Source organism: Protopterus annectens, chromosome 15.part0 (assembly GCF_019279795.1).
Source record: "Protopterus annectens isolate FY-2018-M chromosome 15.part0, PAN1.0, whole genome shotgun sequence".
Taxonomy (NCBI): domain Eukaryota; kingdom Metazoa; phylum Chordata; order Ceratodontiformes; family Protopteridae; genus Protopterus; species Protopterus annectens.
The window spans coordinates 558853506-558874681 of record NC_056749.1 but is presented as its reverse complement, the minus strand read 5'-3'; the positions used below and the strand labels follow the sequence as shown (position 1 = coordinate 558874681).

The following is a 21176-nucleotide window of genomic DNA, read 5'->3' as shown; positions in this document are numbered from 1 at the left end:
TATTACCTGCATATGGTGCAGTTAAATCGATTTGGGAGCTGCGAAAACTGTCTAAACTTCTTGAAGTGATGAGTAATGCAACTTTCTCTGCTCTAAAACTGATAACTGATGAACTAAATGCTATGAGAAATGTAGTGCTCCAGAACCGAATGGCTCTTGAATTCATCCTAGTGGCGATGGGTGGAACGTGCGCCTTAATCAAAGAAGAATGTTGTGCGTTTATACCAGATCATTAGCATGAAATTAATGACCACCTTGAGGTGATTCAGCAAGTGTTGGCCATGACCAAACCAGGCCCAAACCGTCTGACGGACTTTTTCCAGAATTTGTTCGGGGGGTGGGGTTCCATCCTAATGAACATCTTGATTGCCATTGGTGTGGGATTACTCCTAATAGGAGTTTGTGTTTGTTGTGGAATCCCCTGCATGAAGAAATTAATCAAAGAATTTATAGATATATCAGTTTCTGAGACTATGTACCAGAGTACTGAATTTGAAGAGCTGCTAGAATGTGAAACACTTTCAGAAAGTTTAAACTGAATGACTTTCTTAACTGCAAATCCTGAATGGAAGAGGTTAGGAAAAGAAGCAAACTGTTTATTCTTTTTGAAAATAGAATTAAAAAGGATTAACGGGGGAAATGTCAGAAAAATATGTATTAATGTGTGAAAGCTTAATGCTAATTAGAAGCTAAATGAGTTAACACGTTTTTTATTCTATTTTATATGCACTGTTTTATATATAAAATGAGTTTCATATGAGACTGAAAAGATGCTTTTTGAAACTGCAGTGTGCTTTTGGAAACTTGCAAGATGCCCTCTGACCTAGTAATTGCTAGCACAGCAATATTCATGTTTATGCCTTTTGGAAATGTACTTGAGAAGCAGGTGCTTATCTGCTAGGTCAGTAAAGAATGAATGAACAATGCCATATCCTGTAAATGTAATGATTCTATACAATCAACTCTGTTCGAAGTATGAGAACATGTGCAGCTGCAGTAGCTTAGAGATAATGTAGACAAAGGATTATTAAAGAAATGAACTGCTAGCTTTGTGCTTGAATTAGCCATAGTACCTTGAATGGTAACATTGCATGTATCTAACTGGTGGTAACCAAGGCCACGTTGTTTTCCTTAGGAAGTTTCTCACAAAAATTGATAAATCAGCAGAAATTCATGAGACTAATTGTCAATAAGAGATGAAGAAAAGACTTGTAATTTGTTACGTCAGCTTGGTAGGCAATGTCTTATTAGAAAGTGTATAAAAATGAAAGTATTTCCTGTTTCTAGTTAGACAAACTCTGTATTAGCACATTTTTGTCTCCTTGCTGCAAGAGTAAAGTGCCTTAACCTGAACTTACCATGTTTTGATCAGTTTTAAAGTATATTTTTCCTTTAACAATCGTATATAAGATTTACTATCATTTTTGCGAACAACATGCTGTCAGCAGTTATTCTGACGAAAATGAGAATGTCATTCGCAAAATGAAAAGTGAGTTGGAGAGTCGAACACACTTATGTGAATGCAGTAGTGCATTTGCATAAGTGTGTTCGACTATATATATATATATATATATATATATATATATATATATATACGAGATTGCGGTACAGTGGGGATAGGAAATTCATCCATATCCCCACTGTAGTGTGATCTCGGAGTTTTAATAAATTAGTAGCAGGGTTGTGGGTGTGCAGCCCTCTACAGGGGGGTGCAGGGGGGCTTGCCCCCCTGCAAAAATGTGATATATCATATAGCAGTTTGATTTACATCAGCTCTTATATGCCTATCCTGTCACATTTTCGGTGACAATGTTGACTCAAATGTGTCAATCATTTGGGAAGACATTGTGTAAACTTGAAATGTTTTGTTTCAGTTTAACTTTTCATTATTTCGAACGGCAAATGTTTTGCCATTCGAAGTAACAATAGTAAACCTCTATATATATATATATATATATATATATATATATATGTGTGTGTGTGTGTGTGTGTGTGTGTGTGTGTGTGTGTGTGTATATATATATATATATATATATATATATACACACACACACACACACATACATATATATATATATATATATATATATATATATATATATATATATATATATATATATATATATATATATATATATAGCTATATTAAGAAGACCTTCGCCCAGGATACCTTATGAAAACAATCTGATGAAAGAAAATTAAGGCAAACTGTTTACATTTACTGTAAGGCTGGTGGAATTTTGAAAATAGTTAAGTAGGGGTAAATGTGGATTCTTCCCTTTCTGAAAGATTTCACAAGTGCAAGACATATGGAAAAAAACTCTAGGTGCTGTTACCAAGCAAAATGGAAGAGTTATGAAATGAAAATAATGGCTTTATAACAGAAAACAAAGAAATCTCCTGAAATATTTAAATGCAATTAAGCATTCTTTATATCCTAAGTGGCTATCCAGGCTTTTGGGAGAGATAGATCAAAACAGAATGAAAACTTATAAACTTGATCTGCCTCACTTTTAGAAAACTGTTTAGAATAGCCACCAGCTTGACTCCTTTTCTGGGACTTGAAAGAACCTTGAGTAGTAACAATGCGTTATAAAGATAGCAAACTCTGGCTTTTTTCTTCAGTATTTTAAGTAGAACATTTTTCTTCTGAAAGGATGAAGTTGGTCCAGGCAAAGAATGGGGTGAGATAGCTGCTTTTAGAAATCATGTTTTTTTGTAAGCTGTCTGCAAATCATATTTTAGCCATAAATTTGATGAAAAGCTTCGCAGTAATTATAAAACTAAAGTTCGATCTCCCACAGTAAACATAGACTAAGAGACTTCCCAAACCATTGTGTATTATGTTTATTGCCTGTTTTTGGATGTAAATACAATAAAGTAACTTCTGGCGCTAAGTAATCCCAAGACCAAGGAAAAGTGCCTGAAAGTCACTAGTGAGATGTTGCTTTTGGTGCTATGGGTCAAGCACCTCTATCACGATGGTACTTTTGGTGATATGGATCAGATGCCTCTAGTGAGATGTTGCTTTTGGTGCTATGAGTCAAGCACTTCTATCACGATGGTACTTTTGGTGATATGGGTCAGATGCCTCTAGTGAGATGTTGCTTTTGGTGCTATGGGTCAAGTACTTCTATTACAATGGTACTTTTGGTGATATGTGTCAAGCACCTCTAGAGAGATGCTACTTTTGGTACTATGGCTCAAATGTTCAGAGCTAGAAAACCCTTTTTACTGGAGATAAACATTCCCTACTCCCATGCCGGGGGGGAGGGTGATCCATACAACCTGCTACAAATAAAATTAATTATGTGGTTAAAGACACTGAGGAAAAGGAATCTATCCATGTACTGACATTCATGGGGTTCCAATTAATTCATCCAGTCAACAACAAACTGTAGGCTGCTCAGACATTTTTTCACTAGTTATCCTATTAAAGAAACATTTAGAACCAGCACCAATGTATTACTGAAAAATACACCTCAAAAGGATCCATCCATCCATTTACAACCCTTTTTTCTCATTTTTACACATAAGGTCGGTTTGTCTCTTTAACAATGGGAATCATTTAGAGCCAATGTTCAAATTGCTGGGCAGCTTTTTAATAGGCAAATACTATAAAGAGGAATAACTGCTAGTAAACTAATGCTGATACAAAAACATCTTCATAGTATATAATAACACCAGCAGTCAAGATACCATTTTTATAGACCCACAAAAATTACATCAAACCAATCATCTTCGGTTCCACCAATAAGTGCCCACAACTGCCAAGATGATAATTCCACAATTTATTGTCAAAAAAACGAATAAAATGAACAAACGATACTATACACACAGTAAGACACTAAACATACTTAAACCACAGCAAATGCGATTCAATGTTAAGCGCTTTCAGCCAAAACAGCTGGCCTTCATCAGAACTAAGGCGTATTGCTATTATGCTGTTTAAATAACTTAATTGGCGCCAAATTCATATTCACTCTCCTTAAAGTTATATTAACCATATATTACATATATATGTATCCATAAGTTTCATTAATATGCATTATGTCATCAAAACACTATTAAAAAGAAAGAAAACAAAATAAAAAATATATAAAATATATATGTTTGTTATTGACAACTCAATAGTTGTTTCGCTGTGACTTGACCTTTTAAATGTTATTTAATGTTGCCTTAATGCTGCTAAGAGTTTATATAATCTAGATATAATAATTTGATAATAAAATGAAGAACAACTAAAATAAACAGGGAAAATTTATAAATTATAAATTAATAACTATCATATAAATAAGGGCTTGACAATTATTACCAGTTATATATATACAAGAATCATTACTGTTCAAATTACTCACTAAATGCTAATTAATTAATTATTAAGTCAATGAATAAATATATACTGAATAAATAAATAATAAATACATTAAAAAATTCATAAATACATTAAAAATTCTTTAAAAAGTTCAATAGAAAGTTGTTTGTACAAATTTTTATGACAAGTTTTGGGTGAGTTACTTTTAACACTATAATAGGGATTTTATTGAAATACTTTCATTTAATCCTGGTGGAGTGGTGGCATCCAACCATATTTGCCACCAAGTCTCCTTATATGCCAGTATACTCTTAAAATCACCACCTCTCGGATCTATTTCTATTATATCAAGTATACTAAACTTGAATTGATGTTCATTCCCTTTACTTTCTACATGTCGATATAAAGCATTCATTCTATCCTTAGTCCTAATACTATAAATATGGTCATATATGCATTTCTTAATACATCTTCCTGTTCTACCAACATAAAAACTTGGACATATCTCACATTTAGCCAAGTATATCACCATTTTAGAATTACAATTTCCTTGTTTGCATCAGTATAATAGTTCTATGTCCATTCTGTAATATTATCTTGTTGTTCTGTGACATATAGCTACATTGATTGCATGATCCACATTTCCTGCTTCTATTATTGTTATATATAAAATTTCTTTTCCTATCAATATTTTTATATTGCAATAAAACTTCATGTTACTTCCCATTTTGTAAACAAAATTAGGCTTAGTACCTAATATTCTAACCAGATTCATATCTGTACTGAATAAATGCCAAAATTTATAGATAATTATTTTAATTTTATCCACTCCATTATTATATTGTAAAATACATACTCTTTCATACTTGAAAACTGATTTGTTATTAAATATATTATTACTAAATGAGTTCTCTGCTCCCAATAAGGGCTTATATTTAATATTCCATTGTCCTATAACATATTCAATAATCTCATTCATCATGTCCGTAGGATATCCTCTTTGTGCAAATAATTTTTTAATAAAATTTAATTCAATTTTCATCTCTTCATAATCCGATACCATTCTAGCTGCACAAATACATTGTCCTTTAAAGACATTATATTTAACTTTATTAGGATGGCAGCTGGAATAGTCCAAATAATTGTTAGAGAAGGTACTTTTCCTATGTATTTTTGAATAAACTTTACCTTGGTCATGGTAAATATATGTATCCAAGTATGGTAAGCCTTTTTTGTTATAGGAGTGTGTAAATTTCAGGTAATCACTACTATTATTAAGAAAATCTATAAATAATAGCAGTTCATTCTGTTCTCCTTCCCATATGATATATATGTCATCCAGGAATCTGGAATAATATTTTATATGTTGAAAATATTTACTGAGGAATACTATAGTATCTTCCCAAAACAGCATAACCAGGTTGGCATAGATGGGGGCACATGCTGCCCCCATACCTCTCAACCTGGAAACATCAAAAATTTGGACAAGGCCCATGAAAATAGGTACAAATCCGTACGCTGATTAACATAAAATTTGCATACACAATTATGTAACCCGCCCACTCTAGTGGACCTGTGGGATACCAACTTTCAAATGCAAACTGAAGAACAGACAACCAAAATATGGCACCAGAGTCCCCCTACAGCCATTCCAATGTCCCATTACCTGGCTATTTCACCCCATTTACCATAAACACTAATGTGCATACTGCTTCAGTTCTACAATGATTTGGATTTTATTTTTACATTTTATAGCACAATCCACAAACACTAATAGACTTCTGAGAACCAAAGCAATACTGTCTCACAATGAAAGCAGACTTAGCATTAAAATGTATCTGCCCTTAAAACTCACATTCATTGAAACAGCATTGATACCTGCACCACATCCAAAGAAAATGCATCTGCCCAGTGGTAGTGGAATACGATTACCTTTCGTCTGTTTTCAAATCACAGACCCCTTGCACACAAAAGAAACCTATGTGTTCTTTGATATACCTTCCTGACTTTATTAAATTATATTCCTTGTATAACACAGCACACTTGTTTAGACTTACAGCGCATTTTAAATTTATTGTTTGAATATTCTTCCAGCAGGCAATGAAACAAAATGCATGATGAACCAATAATGACAAAACTGCCCAGTTCAGAACATTTCCATCATAAAAGTCTGCTCAAACTTCTACAATCCACCAGTATCAGTAAACATGCACAATCTCTACAGAAGTAAAAGTCGGATCTAAATAATTTCACATTAAAGAGATCTGTAACCAATGAAGAGGTTGCTGCTAGCAACTTTATATTCATTGTTTCATCTACAAATAAAGTACCCATTGCCCTTGAATAAATTGCTTATGTTACATTAAAACAATAAGCCACTTATTGCCAGTAATATTGCAATAGGGAATGGATGGCAAACTGATAACAGATTCATATAGTTACTAGGCATCTCTGCCAAAAAGGACATTCTCAAGACTGCAGCATCCAGCCCCTTTAAAAGTATAACACAGTACAATATCAGCAATCTACATACTGTGGAAGTAGAACCCACAGCCTTCTGCATCAAAAGCAAGTGTTCTACCTGTTGTGCTACTAACACAAACCAACTTACCATAAGCAGCACTAAACGTATCTCCTTCTGAAGAGCTGCGTATACACGTACACACACACACAAAATTCAAATAAGATATTTCTCAGTAAGGAATGTACCAGCCCAAAGAAAAGGCTGCTCCTTATGGAGCCCAAATCATGCTAGTGCAATTAATTCTCTCTCAGTAAACTACACATTTCAAATACGATGTTTGTCTCAGTAAACTACACACTTAAAATAAAATGTTACTACTGCTGCCAGTTAATTCAAATAAGAAGTTACCAATGCCCAAAGTACACACTTCAAAGAGAAGTAAATGGAACTCCAAATAACAGTGGCAATTTTCTCTCAGTAAACTACACACAGTTCAACAGTTAAATACGTTGATGTTTGTGTCAGCCAGACAGTTCATTCAAATAAGAAGTTATCAATGCAACTGTCTCTCTATGGAGTAAACTGTACTTGAAAGAGCAGTAAAGAAAACAAATCTGTTTCTTACAGACCCCAAAGCATGCTATTGCTTGTGGATTCAAACAAAAGTTACGAGTGCAATGCGAGCCCAAATAAAAACAAATAGCAATGCAGGAAACTGAACTTCAAACAGCAGTAAAGACATTTTCTTACAGAGCCCAGCTGCCCAAAGCACACTAGTGCATTCAAATAAGACGTTATTAGTGCAATTGTAAACAAATCTGTTCCATTTCTGAATAAGAGCCAGTGCAATTGTAAACAGATCTGTTTCTTATGGAGCCCAAAGCATGCTAGTGCAATTAGTTGTCTCTCAGTACACTTTAAATAAGATTTTATTAGTGTTGCGGCTGCCAGTTAATTCAAATAAGAAGTTACCAATGCCCAAAGCACACACTTCAAAGAGCAGTATATAGAACTTTAAACAATGACAATTGTTTCTCAGTAAACTACACACACGGTTCAACAGTCAAATACATTGACATTGCTAGTACCAGCCAGACAGTTCATTCAAATAAGAAGTTACCAATGCAACTGTCTCTGTATGGAAACTATTTCAAATAGCAGTAAAGAAAATTAGTTTGTTTCTTACAGAGAAATACAGACCCCAAAGCATGCTATTGCTAGTGCATTCAAATAAGAAGTCACGAATGCAATGTGAGCACAAATAGCAATGAGCGAAACGGAACTTCAAACAACAGTAAAGAAATTTTCTTAAGGAGCCCAAAGCATGCTGTGCATTCAAATAAGAAGTTATTAGGCAACTGTAAATGAATTCATTTCTAAATGAAAAGGTACCAACACCAGACTTTGTTTGTAAATTAATCTGTTTCTTACGGAGCCCAAATGCATTCAAATAAGAAGTTACCAGTGCAAATGCGAGCCCAAAGAAAACAAATAGCAATGAAGGGGATTGCGGACATGTGCACAGATACACAACACATAAATACACGTATCCACAATTGTCCCATGCTTACCTGCTCGCGATGCCTGCCTGCTGCTTGGAAAAATAAAACTGATATGGTACTGCTGCAGTGCTGCCTGTAATTCCCATTTCCCATTGCTGCTGTATACTTACTCGCAGCCGGCCCGACTTGGAAAAAAAAAACTGATGAGCAACATTACTGCCTGCCATTAATGTTCCTGCAGCCTGCCTGGTAAGGTTCAACTTCTCGCTGCTCAGTATTCCCGCTCGCACTACGCAGCCAGCTGGAAATAGCCGGAAATAATGACGCGAGCTCCTTGAGCTCAATTCGACTGGCTGGTAGCCCTGACGGCGCTGACGCCATCCCGCACGTGATGACATCAGCTCCGACAGCCGATTTTTAAAAAATAAAAAATGAAGAAAAAAATCATAAATGAAGGGGTGCCAATCGAATCGTGGCACCCCTTCATTTGGACCCCAAAACTCGGTAAATACCGAGTAATTCGGTATGGTTGGGAGGTCTGGCTGCCCCCATAGCAACCCCCCTGGTTTGCTTAAAATATTCTCCCTCGAAGTAAATGAAATTATTGTCCAATATTATTGACATCATCTCTACTAATAAACATATTTCATCCCATTCTAGGTTGGTATGTCTCAAAAAACTACTATTAAAGGCTTCCAAACCTTCTTGTTTTGGAATGCAGGAAAATAAGTCAATAACATCAATTGTCACTATTATAGTATCACTATTTGATATTGCTTTAACAGGGAAATTAGATAAAAAGACCCATGAATCCTTCACCATATGTTTAATGGCCAAATACATATCCTTTAACTTTATATCAATATATTTACCCATAGGAATGTTTTAGAATAACTACCAGATACTATTGTTCTAAAGGGGGGGATCCTTAGTATCTTTATGTACTTTAGGTATACCTACCAGGGTAGCTACCTTAGGAAATTTTACCTTAATAAACTTGTATATTTCATCAGTAATTCTACCTTCTAATAGGTATTCTTCTATAGATGAGTCTATACGCTGATAAGCTATATTTAATTCATTTAATGAGATTGTCTCATAATTCCCAGTTAAATATAGTATATCATATATTTTTTTATATACTGTATATTATCATATAAAACTATACCTCCCTCTTTATCTGGTTTCATTATTCTAATATCACTTTCATGTTTAATTTCATAAAGCAATTGTAATTCTTCATATGATAAATTTTAATATTTGGACCCTGTTTCAAGTAATTATACTCCTGATATATTTCTCTTGTAACTACCTTGTCAAACACATCTACAACAGGGTGACTGGGTGGTGTAAACATTCTCTTAGTATTTATTTGATTATTGACTCCCTTACTTACAAATTTATAATCATTTTTAGGTACATTTTCAAAAAATATATCCAAATTTATCTTCCTAATATATTTCTTAAAATCAATTAATACTTCAGTTAAGTTAAATTTAGGATTAGGTATGAATTTCATACCTTTCTCAAATAAGTGAAATGAACAGTTTTAATGGATGTGTTAGAATAATTATATATATTAAAATTATTATAAGAATAAATATTCCCTTTAATAATAATTTGATTATTACTATTTTCTGCTAATTTATCAACATTTATATTATCATTACATTGTTTATTATCATTATTATTATTATTATCTGAAATATTATAAGACTTTGTTTTATCAGTTTCACTTCTATGTAAAAAAAACTACTTATTTATCTGTTAATACTGGTTGTAATTATTTTTCCTGTAAAAATTCTCTTTCTGATTGGTTCTCTGATATGGTTGACCTATATCTCTTGGATATCTCTGAAAATCCTGTCCCATATATTGTCTTCTTAATCCATATTGATCCTGAATATTATTATTATTAATTCTACTATTATTATATTTGTATTTATTGTAGACAGTGTAACCTTGTGCATCACACATCCGGGGACTGGGCCAATTATAAGCTGTACTTTTATTATATTGCTCCCTGTCCCTTACCAATTTATTCTGTTTGCGTTGATATATTTTAACAACCCATTTCTCAGCTTCCACAAATTGTCTATTATATAATTTTTCCCATTCCTTAAATAATAAATTATTCATAATACAGACATTAAGTTTTTCAGCTTCTTGTATCAGCATACTCAATCTCTCATCATTATACTTAACTAATAATCTCATATAATTAAATCCACACTCATCAAAAAACATATTAAATTCATGTTTACCAGTATTAGTCAGATCTAAGCCCATGGGTAACTTAAAAAATCTAAGCCCCATGGGAACTATCTTATTATCTATACATTTTGATAAATACACATTGTCTATTTTCAGTCCATTAATAGTCTTTAGTTTCTTTCCCAAAGCATATATCATAGTTTTCAAACTTCCAGTCTTTTCTTTAGCATCAACTTGTGTATTAGCAACAATATTCCTTCCTTCCTTGTGGTCAATGTCACAATTAAAAGTTAAAAATTGATTAAAACAATTCTCTTTTGCATGTTCAGCTGGACAAGCATTAGATGGTTGTACAGGCTTATGTTGCGACAAATTTCCTTTACTGTCATTAATATTATGTTCAGTGACCGCTGAATATGTCTTAACTGGCAATGCTCGTTTAGATTTAGTACCTGTTCTTTTAGCCTCTAAGTCAATATCAGATAATGAGAAATCAAAAGTAAAATCTGTGATATTGACTTGGCTACTGGACAAAGGAACTGAAATATCCAGCATATTGATTTTACTTTGATTAATTACCTTTTGCCCATTAGGTATATCTAAACTGTCATTAAAAGGCTCACCTTCGCTGCCGTGTGCATAGCTGTTAAGATTATTATGCAATATTTTCTCATTCGGTTCCTTTCGTTGCTCCATCATATCCCTTCTATATTTTTCTTCATAGAAGCACACGATCATTGGCAGCCTACATTATCGCTTTCTGACATAGAATACGCCATTAGTGTCTTTTTTTATTTAGAGGCATAATCACCAGGCAAAAGTTTATTGACAAGGTTAGCTAACAGTTTAAGCTCACCTTTCAGTTCAATAATCTCCTGTTTTAGTTGGTTTAAATTAGTGTGCGTGTTCGTTTCAGTATTATTTGGCTCTACCAAAACCTGAGAGTCCATATTCAATGCAGTAGCACTGGTGTCTTCCGTATTTTGGGTCGACATCAGAATTAAATCCACTCAATGACTTACAGATCTTCGGTTCCACCAATAAGTGCCCACAACTGCCAAGATGATAATTCCACAATTTATTGTCAAAAAAATGAATAAAACGAACAAAGCGATACTATACGCACAGTAAGACACTAAACATACTTAAACCACAGCAAATGCGATACAATGTTAAGTGCTTTCAGCCAAAACACCTGGCCTTCATCAGAACTAAGGCGTATTGCTATTACGCTGTTTAAATAACTTCATTGGCCAAATTGATATTCACTCTCCTTAAAGTTATACTAACCATATATTACATATATATGTATCCGTAAGTTTCATTAATATGCATTATGTCATCAAAACACTATTAAAAAGAAAGAAAACAAAATAAAAAATATATAAAATATATATGTTTATGTTATTGACAACTCAATAGTTGTTTCGTTGGGACTTGACCTTTTAAACGTTATTTAATGTTGCCTTAATGCTGCTAAGAGTTTATATACTCTAGATAGAACAACTAAAATAAATAGGCAGCATGTGCCCCCATCTATGCCAACCTGGTTATGCTGTTTTGGGAAGATACTATAGTATTCCCCAGTAAATATTTTCAACATATAAAATATTATTCCAGATTCCTGGATGACATATATATCATATGGGAAGGAGAACAGAATGAACTGCTATTATTTATAGATTTTCTTAATAATAGTAGTGATTACCTGAAATTTACACACTCCTATAACAGAAAAGGCTTACCATACTTGGATACATATATTTACCATGACCAAGGTAAAGTTTATTCAAAATACATTGGAAAAGTACCTTCTCTAACAATTATTTGGACTATTCCAGCTGCCATCCTAATAAAGTTAAATATAATGTCTTTAAAGGACAATGTATCGTGCAGCTAGAATGGTATCGGATTATGAAGAGATGAAAATTGAATTAAATTTTATTAAAAATTATTTGCATAAAGAGGATATCCTACGGACATGATGAATGAGATTACTGAATATGTTATAGAACAATGGAATATTAAATATAAGCCCTTATTGGGAGCAGAGAACTCATTTAGTAATAATATATATAATAACAAATCAGTTTCCAAGTATGAAAGAGTATGTATTTTACAATATAATAATGGAGTGGATAAAATTAAAAGAATTATCTATAAATTTTGGCATTTATTCAGTACAGATATGAATCTGGTTAGAATATTAGGTACTAAGCCTAATTTTGTTTACAAAATGGGAAGTAATATGAAGTTTTTATTGCAATATAAAAATATCGATAGGAAAAGAAATTTTATATATAACAATAATAGAAGCAGGAAATGTGGATCATGCAATCAATGTAGCTATATGTCACAGAACAACAAGATAATATTACAGAATGGACATAGAACTATTATACGATGCAAACAAGGAAATTGTAATACTAAAATGGTGATATACTTGGCTAAATGTGAGATATGTCCAAGTTTTTATGTTGGTAGAACAGAAAGATGTATTAAGAAATGCATATATGACCATATTTATAGTATTAGGACTAAGGATAGAATGAATGCTTTATATCGACATGTAGAAAGTAAAGGGAATGAACATCAATTCAAGTTTAGTATACTTGATATAATAGAAATAGATCCGAGAGGTGGTGATTTTAAGAGTATACTGGCATATAAGGAGACTTGGTGGCAAAATATGGTTGGATGCCACCACTCCACCAGGATTAAATGAAAGTATTTCAATAAAATCCTATTATAGTGTTAAAAGTAACTCATCAAAAACTTGTCATATAAATTTGTACAAACAACTTTCTATTGAACTTTTAAAGATTTTTAATGTATTTATGAATTTTTTAATGTATTTATTATTTATTTATTCAGTATATATTTATTCATTGACTTAATAATTAATTAATTAGCATTTAGTGAGTAATTTGAACAGTAATGATTTTGTATATATAACTGGTAATAATAGTCAAGCCCTTATTTATATGATACTTATTAATTTATAATTTATAAATTTTCCCTGTTTATTTTAGTTGTTCTTCATTTTATTATCAGATTATTATATCTAGATTATATAAACTCTTAGCAGCATTAAGGCAACATTAAATAACGTTTAAAAGGTCAAGTCACAACAAACAACTATTGAGTTGTCAATAACATAAACATTTATATTTTATATATTTTTTATTTCGTTTTCTTTCTTTTTAATAGTGTTTTGATGACATAATGCATATTAATGAAACTTACGGATACATATATATGTAATATATGGTTAGTATAACTTTAAGGAGAGTGAATATGAATTTGGCGCCAATGAAGTTATTTAAACAAGCGTAATAGCAATGCCTTGGTTCTGATGAAGGCCAGCTGTTTTGGCTGAAAGCTTAACATTATATCGCATTTGCTGTGGTTTAAGTATGTTTAGTGTCTTACTGTGTGTATAGTATCGTTTGTTCATTTTATTCATTTTGACAATAAATTGTGGAATTATCATCTTGGCAGTTGTGGGCACGTATTGGTGGAACCGAAGATCTGTAAGTCATTGAGTGGATTTAATTCTGATATCAAACCAATCATCCCAACCCAGAAAAAAAATAAATAAATACATAAATGTAAACACCACATAATAAAGATAGATCACAAAAAGTAGATACAGAACATGCAAAAGGTGTCAAATCCTGATCACACACATGCTCAATAAAATAATCTGATACCTATTTACTTACAAGGATATGTGGCTGACATAATACAATCTTTTATCTACTGTAAAAAAAAGAAAATGACAACGAACAGATGACATAAATCATTCAAAATCAAAAATAAAATCATTCAAAATCAAAAATAATTATTAAGAGTGGGACTGAAAGCATCACCTGATGTTATAATTTATTTTTGTTGTCTTTAGAAGGCAAATTTCACAGAAAAGATTCTTATCCACAGATCTGACTAACATTCTGTCAATACCTACGAACATGAATCTAGCGCTCAGATGTTTAATAGTATGTTTAAGCATGGAATTATACTGTTTATGACATCTAATATGACCAAAATTTTTCTACATACTAAGCAGAACAAGAGCAAACCACTATATAAATAATCCTTTCACTAGTACAAGTTTTAAAAGATCAAATATCAAATACTCTTGTCAGTATTTGTAGAAGTAAATTGTTTGGTTTATATCAGATCTTAAGTGAAGGAACAAATGCCACATGGATAACAGCTGTTGAGTGACTACTTGTGTATGTGCATTTTTAAAATGTCTCAAAAATCCAGCTTTGGCTTAACCTTATTTGTAAGTAAAAACACAAAATGCAGGTAAAAACTCATTTAGTTCTTTAACTGTTGGTAAAATCAACCAAGATTTATGAACTGACTGTCTAAAAAAATAACTGTTCTTACCATATGTGGTAAGTAAATTTAGACTCCCAATTTCAACAGACTTTTTAGTTTTATTAGTTGTAAGTTGACGTCCAGTTTTATAGACTTCCAGCTCCTTAGCTTTTGATGTATCACAGTTGTCATTTCCCTCTCTATGAATCATTGAGTTCTAAAAAACAGACTATGATACTCAAAAGGGTTACAGCAAATATGTTTAACACTTTGAAAATTGAGAATTTGGTCTATATTAATTCATATGTGAGGGGTAGCAACTAGCATATGATAAATACAGAGATTTTTGTGAAAAGATATCTGATATAAGGAAGTATTCACTGAACTATTTAACTGTATGGTTAACCTTGATATCCAATATAAAGAGATGTCATTGCTAGAAAAAAAATCAAATTAAAGTGAATACTCTGTTGTCATTAAGCTAGGAAACAAATTCCTGTAGTTATACTGCATCAGTTTTCTACAGCAGCCAACATTCATCAAGATGCATACACTACATACCCTTGGCATAGATGTAGAGATTATGTCTCTAGTCATATGTCAACATATCTTCAAAGTAGCCATAAAACAATTGATATAAGTCAATGCAAAATAAGTGCCAACTTAAGTAACACATACCTGTAAACAGCAGGAACCCTCAAAATAAAAACAAAGCATTTATTGGGAACCATTTTGTCAACCATAACAAAAATATATATTAAAACCAGGACTTGAAATGCCATTTTTGTTAAGCCAGTATTCTAGGGTTTCAATCCCTGCTAAATGTGATTTGCTGATATATAACACAGTTCCATTCAAAGTATACATATACCAAATGGATTCTAACCAAATATCAAGAAAACATTGTAAGAAATGTGTTGAATATTTTATTTTGGATGTCAAGGTTTATAATAACAGAGACAGAAACATAGAAAGAAATTCAGACATAGGCTCAGTAATAAGACACATGAACAGAGGCAACTGGTCTACCTTGGGGATTCATAGAGATTTTATGTATTTTGGGGGTTTAATACAGATGCTGAGACTTCAGATCAGTTACACATAATTTGTGTGCCACCTTAGGAGGATTAATTCCAACATACTTCCCTGCATCTCCCTCCAAGCTCTCCCATTATCCTTCATATTGTCAACAATTCATAATTACATAGATCACCTTACACTATCAGTTTTCACTTACCATTTCACTTTGATGCCTGGTGTTTTTCTGTGATGTATCTTGTTAGCAGATGTGTTTATTTTTATACTACTGCCTTTATACTCTGTAATAATTGCTTACATACAAAGTTTGATGTCTCCTTAATTGTATCCTTTCTCATTTAACTGAAAACCATAGACTTGTGAGGGAATTGTGCAAGTTTGCATCCTTATCAAGGCTGTGTTGAAAGAGCCACAAACAATATCTGACATCATTAGTAAATGTTTTTTTAACCAATTGTAAATACAGAGTATGCATGAGCAGGAATGTTAGATCAGTGCTCAAAATTATGAGACAGATCATATTAATTCTGATGCCTTTTTAAACCCTTTGAATTAATTATGGAAGCTTAAAATGCTGCCATTATATCTTCCATATTTTCATTCAAATTTAATGTGTAAAATGCAAAAAGGGGAGCTAATCTCATGCTGCATGCCCCCTCTAGGTTTGTAAGACAAAGTTGGAAAATGCAGGTACCATCTGCAGTAACAACGTAATTCAGAGCTAATGGGTAGTACGTTTTTATCTTCCTAAATTAGTCCCTCAGGCCTCTCAAATGCCCAGATTTTTACAGAATGTCCAGATTTTAGCCTTAAATTTTTGGTGTGTTCCTCATAAAATTTGTGGTTTTCTGGAAAATTACAGAGGATTGAAGTCACAAATTAATGACAGGCATTTCAGTTCCAGACTTCATATCCTTCAGAAAAATGCATGCTAATACAACATCATTGATTCTATCAATTTTCTAAGTTTATAACAGTGATATTTCAAATATTCTCCTATCTATGTGTCTTTCACACCTAAATTTAGGCTTTGTCCAGCTTTCTTGCTCTAAGAGGTCGAGAGGAATGCCTCAGGCACGTTATTTTCATTGCCAGTGAAAATACAGCTGAAGCTGCAGACAGCAGAGTTAACTTAGTTTCCAACAGAAATCTACATGTTTGCTACAGAGTAAAATCAATGTTTTTATAAAACCTATTCAAGCAAATTTCTGGTAAAAGTAGCATGGTTATACAGAATTACAGGCTTGTTACAACCTCTGCCTAGGATTCAGAAACACATCATACACCATGATTAATCAGCGTGTTATGATGGAGTTTTCAAAGACCGCTGGAAGTGATACTACAGTAACAAGTCTCAGGCAAGTAGTACTACAGCAATCATGCTGGAGAAACTATATGCTGAAGTTGCAGTTTGGTGAGGATGGAAAATGCAAATTAGCAATATGGACTTTCCTGGAGCCTTTCAACATGATCAGGATTGTAGGACAGAACAATTCAAAGAAAGTTCTACAATGCTATGTAGGAAATAAAGGGAAAAATCTGTACTGTTTTTTGAGGATATACATGAACTGAAGTCTATGGCTGGAGCATGGCTGTTAACAATATATCAGGTAAGTAATGCAAAGCTGTTTGCATGTGCAAATGTGTGGGGAGGGGTATGCAGAAGCATGCTTGGAGCTCTCTCAGTGTATACCTGTGTGTGTGTGTGTGTGTGGGGGTATGTAGGGGCATGCTTGTAGCTGTCATGGTGAATATGTTTGTGATGGGATATGTAGGGGCATGCCTGGAGCTGTCTCATTCTATACATGTGTGGGGGGTATGTAAGGCCATGTTTAGAGCTTTCTCAGTGTATATGTTTGTGTGTGTGTGTGAGGGGGAGGGTGTGCAGGGGCATGCTTGGAGCTGTCTTGGTGTGTACGTGTGTGTGTGTGTGTGTGTGTGTGTGTGTGTGTGTGTGTGTGTGTGTGTGTGTGTGTGTGTGTGTATGTGTGTGTGTGTGTGTGTATGTGTGTGTGCATATAGGGGCATGCTTGAAACTGTCTATATATATATATATATATATATATATATATATATATATATATATATATATATATATATATGTGTGTGTGTGTGTGTGTGTGTGTGTGTGTGTGTGTGTGTGCATGTGTGTGTGTGTGTGTGTGTGTGTGTGTGTGTGTGTGTGTGTGTGTGTGTGTGTGTGTGTGCTTGCATGTGTGTGTGTATTTGTGCGAGTATGCATGCATGTAGATGGCTGTAGGTGTCTGTGCAGCAGCATTGCAAGGTGTAAGAGCACTAGTACAGTTACTCCTAACTGTCCTATATTTTATTCAAAGACAGGCTAATGAGCCACTAATAAGCATTTTGTCCATGTGAATCTTTCATGTCTCTGAATCACTTTTTATCACCATAGCACTACCTGAATCAGTAAAGCCCTAATAGTGCTACAGTCAAAATTTCTCAGAACCCCATCCTTTATTTGAAAAACAAGATGTGGTCTGAAGAAAATGAGAGGGAGCTCAATGCCAGGGTTCAGACAACTTGACACAAAACCTATTAGCTATGTCAGGAAAACCAAATTTTTCAGAGAGAGTTTTGCTTTCAGAAACTTAAATTGTCAATTATATACCAGCTAGACAGAGTACCTGTTAACTTAGCTGTGTAAAGGACTCAGGGGTAAAATTAATCCCAGCATTATGGCACAAATCAAATCAAAGCATTAAAACAACAGTTTCAGTCTAGTAGTTCACCAAATTCTAGTGATTTCTGTGACAGAGCCTTCTAGAATACTTACTTTATAAAAGCTGTTGATACAGTTAAAGTGTGTGTAGACAAGCACATACACAAATACACGCACAACTGTGTGGTGCAAAGTAAGTATTCCTAAGACAGAGGATTTCTGATATTTAAGTATTATGTCCATGGATATGGCCTTAAAAGATGTCCACACTATCGAACAAACATGTTTGAAACACCCTAGAATTTATGGCATGTAGTCAAAGACAGGGATTTTTTAATTAAAAATGGCACTTCAATAATCAAAAGAATATCTATTGACAGCATATCCACAGACTTATTTTATAAATTCTTTCTTCAGAAAACATCAGTGCAATTGCTGACTAGAAGACTGAAATTGTTATGAAACTATTCTAAATGGTCACCCTTTGTATAGGGTAGTTTCTTTTAAACAACCAAGCGGTCAGTAGTAGTGCCAGCTAAGAATAAGGAAGGGGGTCTATTGCTAATCAAATTCCAAAAATGGGTGGACAGCTTGTTTAAAGGGCATAAAAAGTATGTGATTTAAAATGTGCACTAGCAGTCCAGTTGAGCTTCCTGCCAAATGCAAATACATAAGCGGCTATGCTCACTGTAAAGAACTTCATTTCACTTATTCTCTATGTTGAGACACGTGTCACTTTGTAAAGAATGATTGTTTTGATAGTTGCAAGATTTCCTTCTCTTTTATGAGTTGATTTAACCTAATTAACCCATTCTGGATCCATTCCTTTAAACAGTAGGAGTATGCACCATGAAATCAGCCAAGCCAATAAGGGCTTACTTATTGCAGCAAACAAGATGAAATGTTTGCAGTGTGAGGTACTGGATGTTTAGAATGTCTGGTGCTGGAAGCTTAAAATATGAGGTACTGGATGTTGGCAGTGGGAGGTGCTGGATGTTTACAATTTCGGGTGCTGAATGTTTACAGTGTCTGTTATTGGATGTTCACAACTTCTGGTGCTGGATGTTTACAGTGGAAGATGCTGGATGTTGTGCCCTCCCATAAAACCACATCTATCACTTCCACATAAGGCAATGATAATGTATTCCTTATGTAGCATTATCAATAAATCACACAGTAGTGTTCACAGTATGGCTTGGAATATGTAAATACTTTGGCTAAAATTATCCTGTTGTTACAGTGCTAAGCTTTTGATTCTATCATTTCTCCATCTTTTTAACATTCTCTTTCCTGATTCTGTCTTTAATGGGCACCTCCTCCTTTCTCGTATTCTTTAACTCAAAGTGCTTCACAAATTCCTTTACTAAATGTACACACACACACACACACACACACATATATATATATATATATATATATATATATATATATATATATATACATATGCCATAGGGTCTATATTACAACACCGAACATTCAAAATGTTGAGTGTTCTAATATCGAACTCTAGCAATCGAAAATTCAAAACATCGAACATTCAGAACAATGACATTTTTCCTAAAATTTGCTGTTCCAAACCACATACACATAACACAAGCACACCAAACAAACAGCAATCCACACACATACACCTAAACTCTTACACCTAACCCTACACTAAACTATACATAAACCACTAACTATCCACTTACCTTAACCCAAACCCTAACCTTAAGGTCCATCACTATCGCACAGTCACCTCACCCACGCCCTAACCCTAACTCACCTACCCCGCTCTAACCCTCACGTCCACACAATCGCACACTTACCTGACCCACGCCCTAACCCTAACTCATCTAACCCGCCCTAACCCTCACATCCACACAATTCCACACCTACCTGAACCCGACCCATAACTTTCAACCAGAGTGCTGAAAATACTGAAGCGACAGAAACGGACAACCAAATTCTTTCCCTAGGAAAAAATTTGGTTTCTGTTTTTTCGATATTTTCAGCGTTCGCTGAAAACCAGTCGATATTAGAACACTCGACATTTTGAATGTTCGGTGTTCTAATATAGACTTGCATGTATATATGTATACACACACACACACATATATATATATATACATATCACAGAGAATATGATGTTTCTTTTCCCCAGTAATTATATTTTTACTGTATTTTTTCCTCTGGCAAATTCGGCAACAGATCTTGTTTTGCATTCCCATCTGTCCTGTATAAGTAAAGCACTTCTTAAGGCTGAACTGTCTATTGTTAATGTTTTCTGAAAATATCCGTCTGTGACAAAAGCAGTTTTTGTGTCTTTCCACGATGCTCAGTATGAAAACAGAAGTCTTTCAACCAGCTTTCCTTTTATACTGCTTTCTTCTGTACTTGTATTCTTAAACTAAATATAAGCTTTCACGTTTCAGTTAATTATTTTCTACCAGCTGCTCTTCACACATTAAATGTTCATTAATATGCATCCATGTATTTTATTCTGTCATTAGACACTTACTGTTTACGTGTCATCCTTTGCTATTAAAGTTATTTACCATCTTGTGATTCATTCTTTCACCGTTACTGAATGTTTCTAATTTTTCCCATTTGAAATTATATTCTGTCCCATAATATAAAATACAACAGGCGCTA

At 33.6% G+C, this 21176-nt stretch overlaps 1 protein-coding gene across 3 annotated transcripts in view; it reads right to left on the bottom strand.

Moving 5' to 3' along the window:
- Nucleotides 1-21176, bottom strand: part of LOC122789919 (cytokine receptor common subunit gamma-like) — a 1562088-nt gene that overhangs the window by 93320 nt on the left and 1447592 nt on the right. The gene's annotated exons all lie outside the window — the stretch shown is intronic.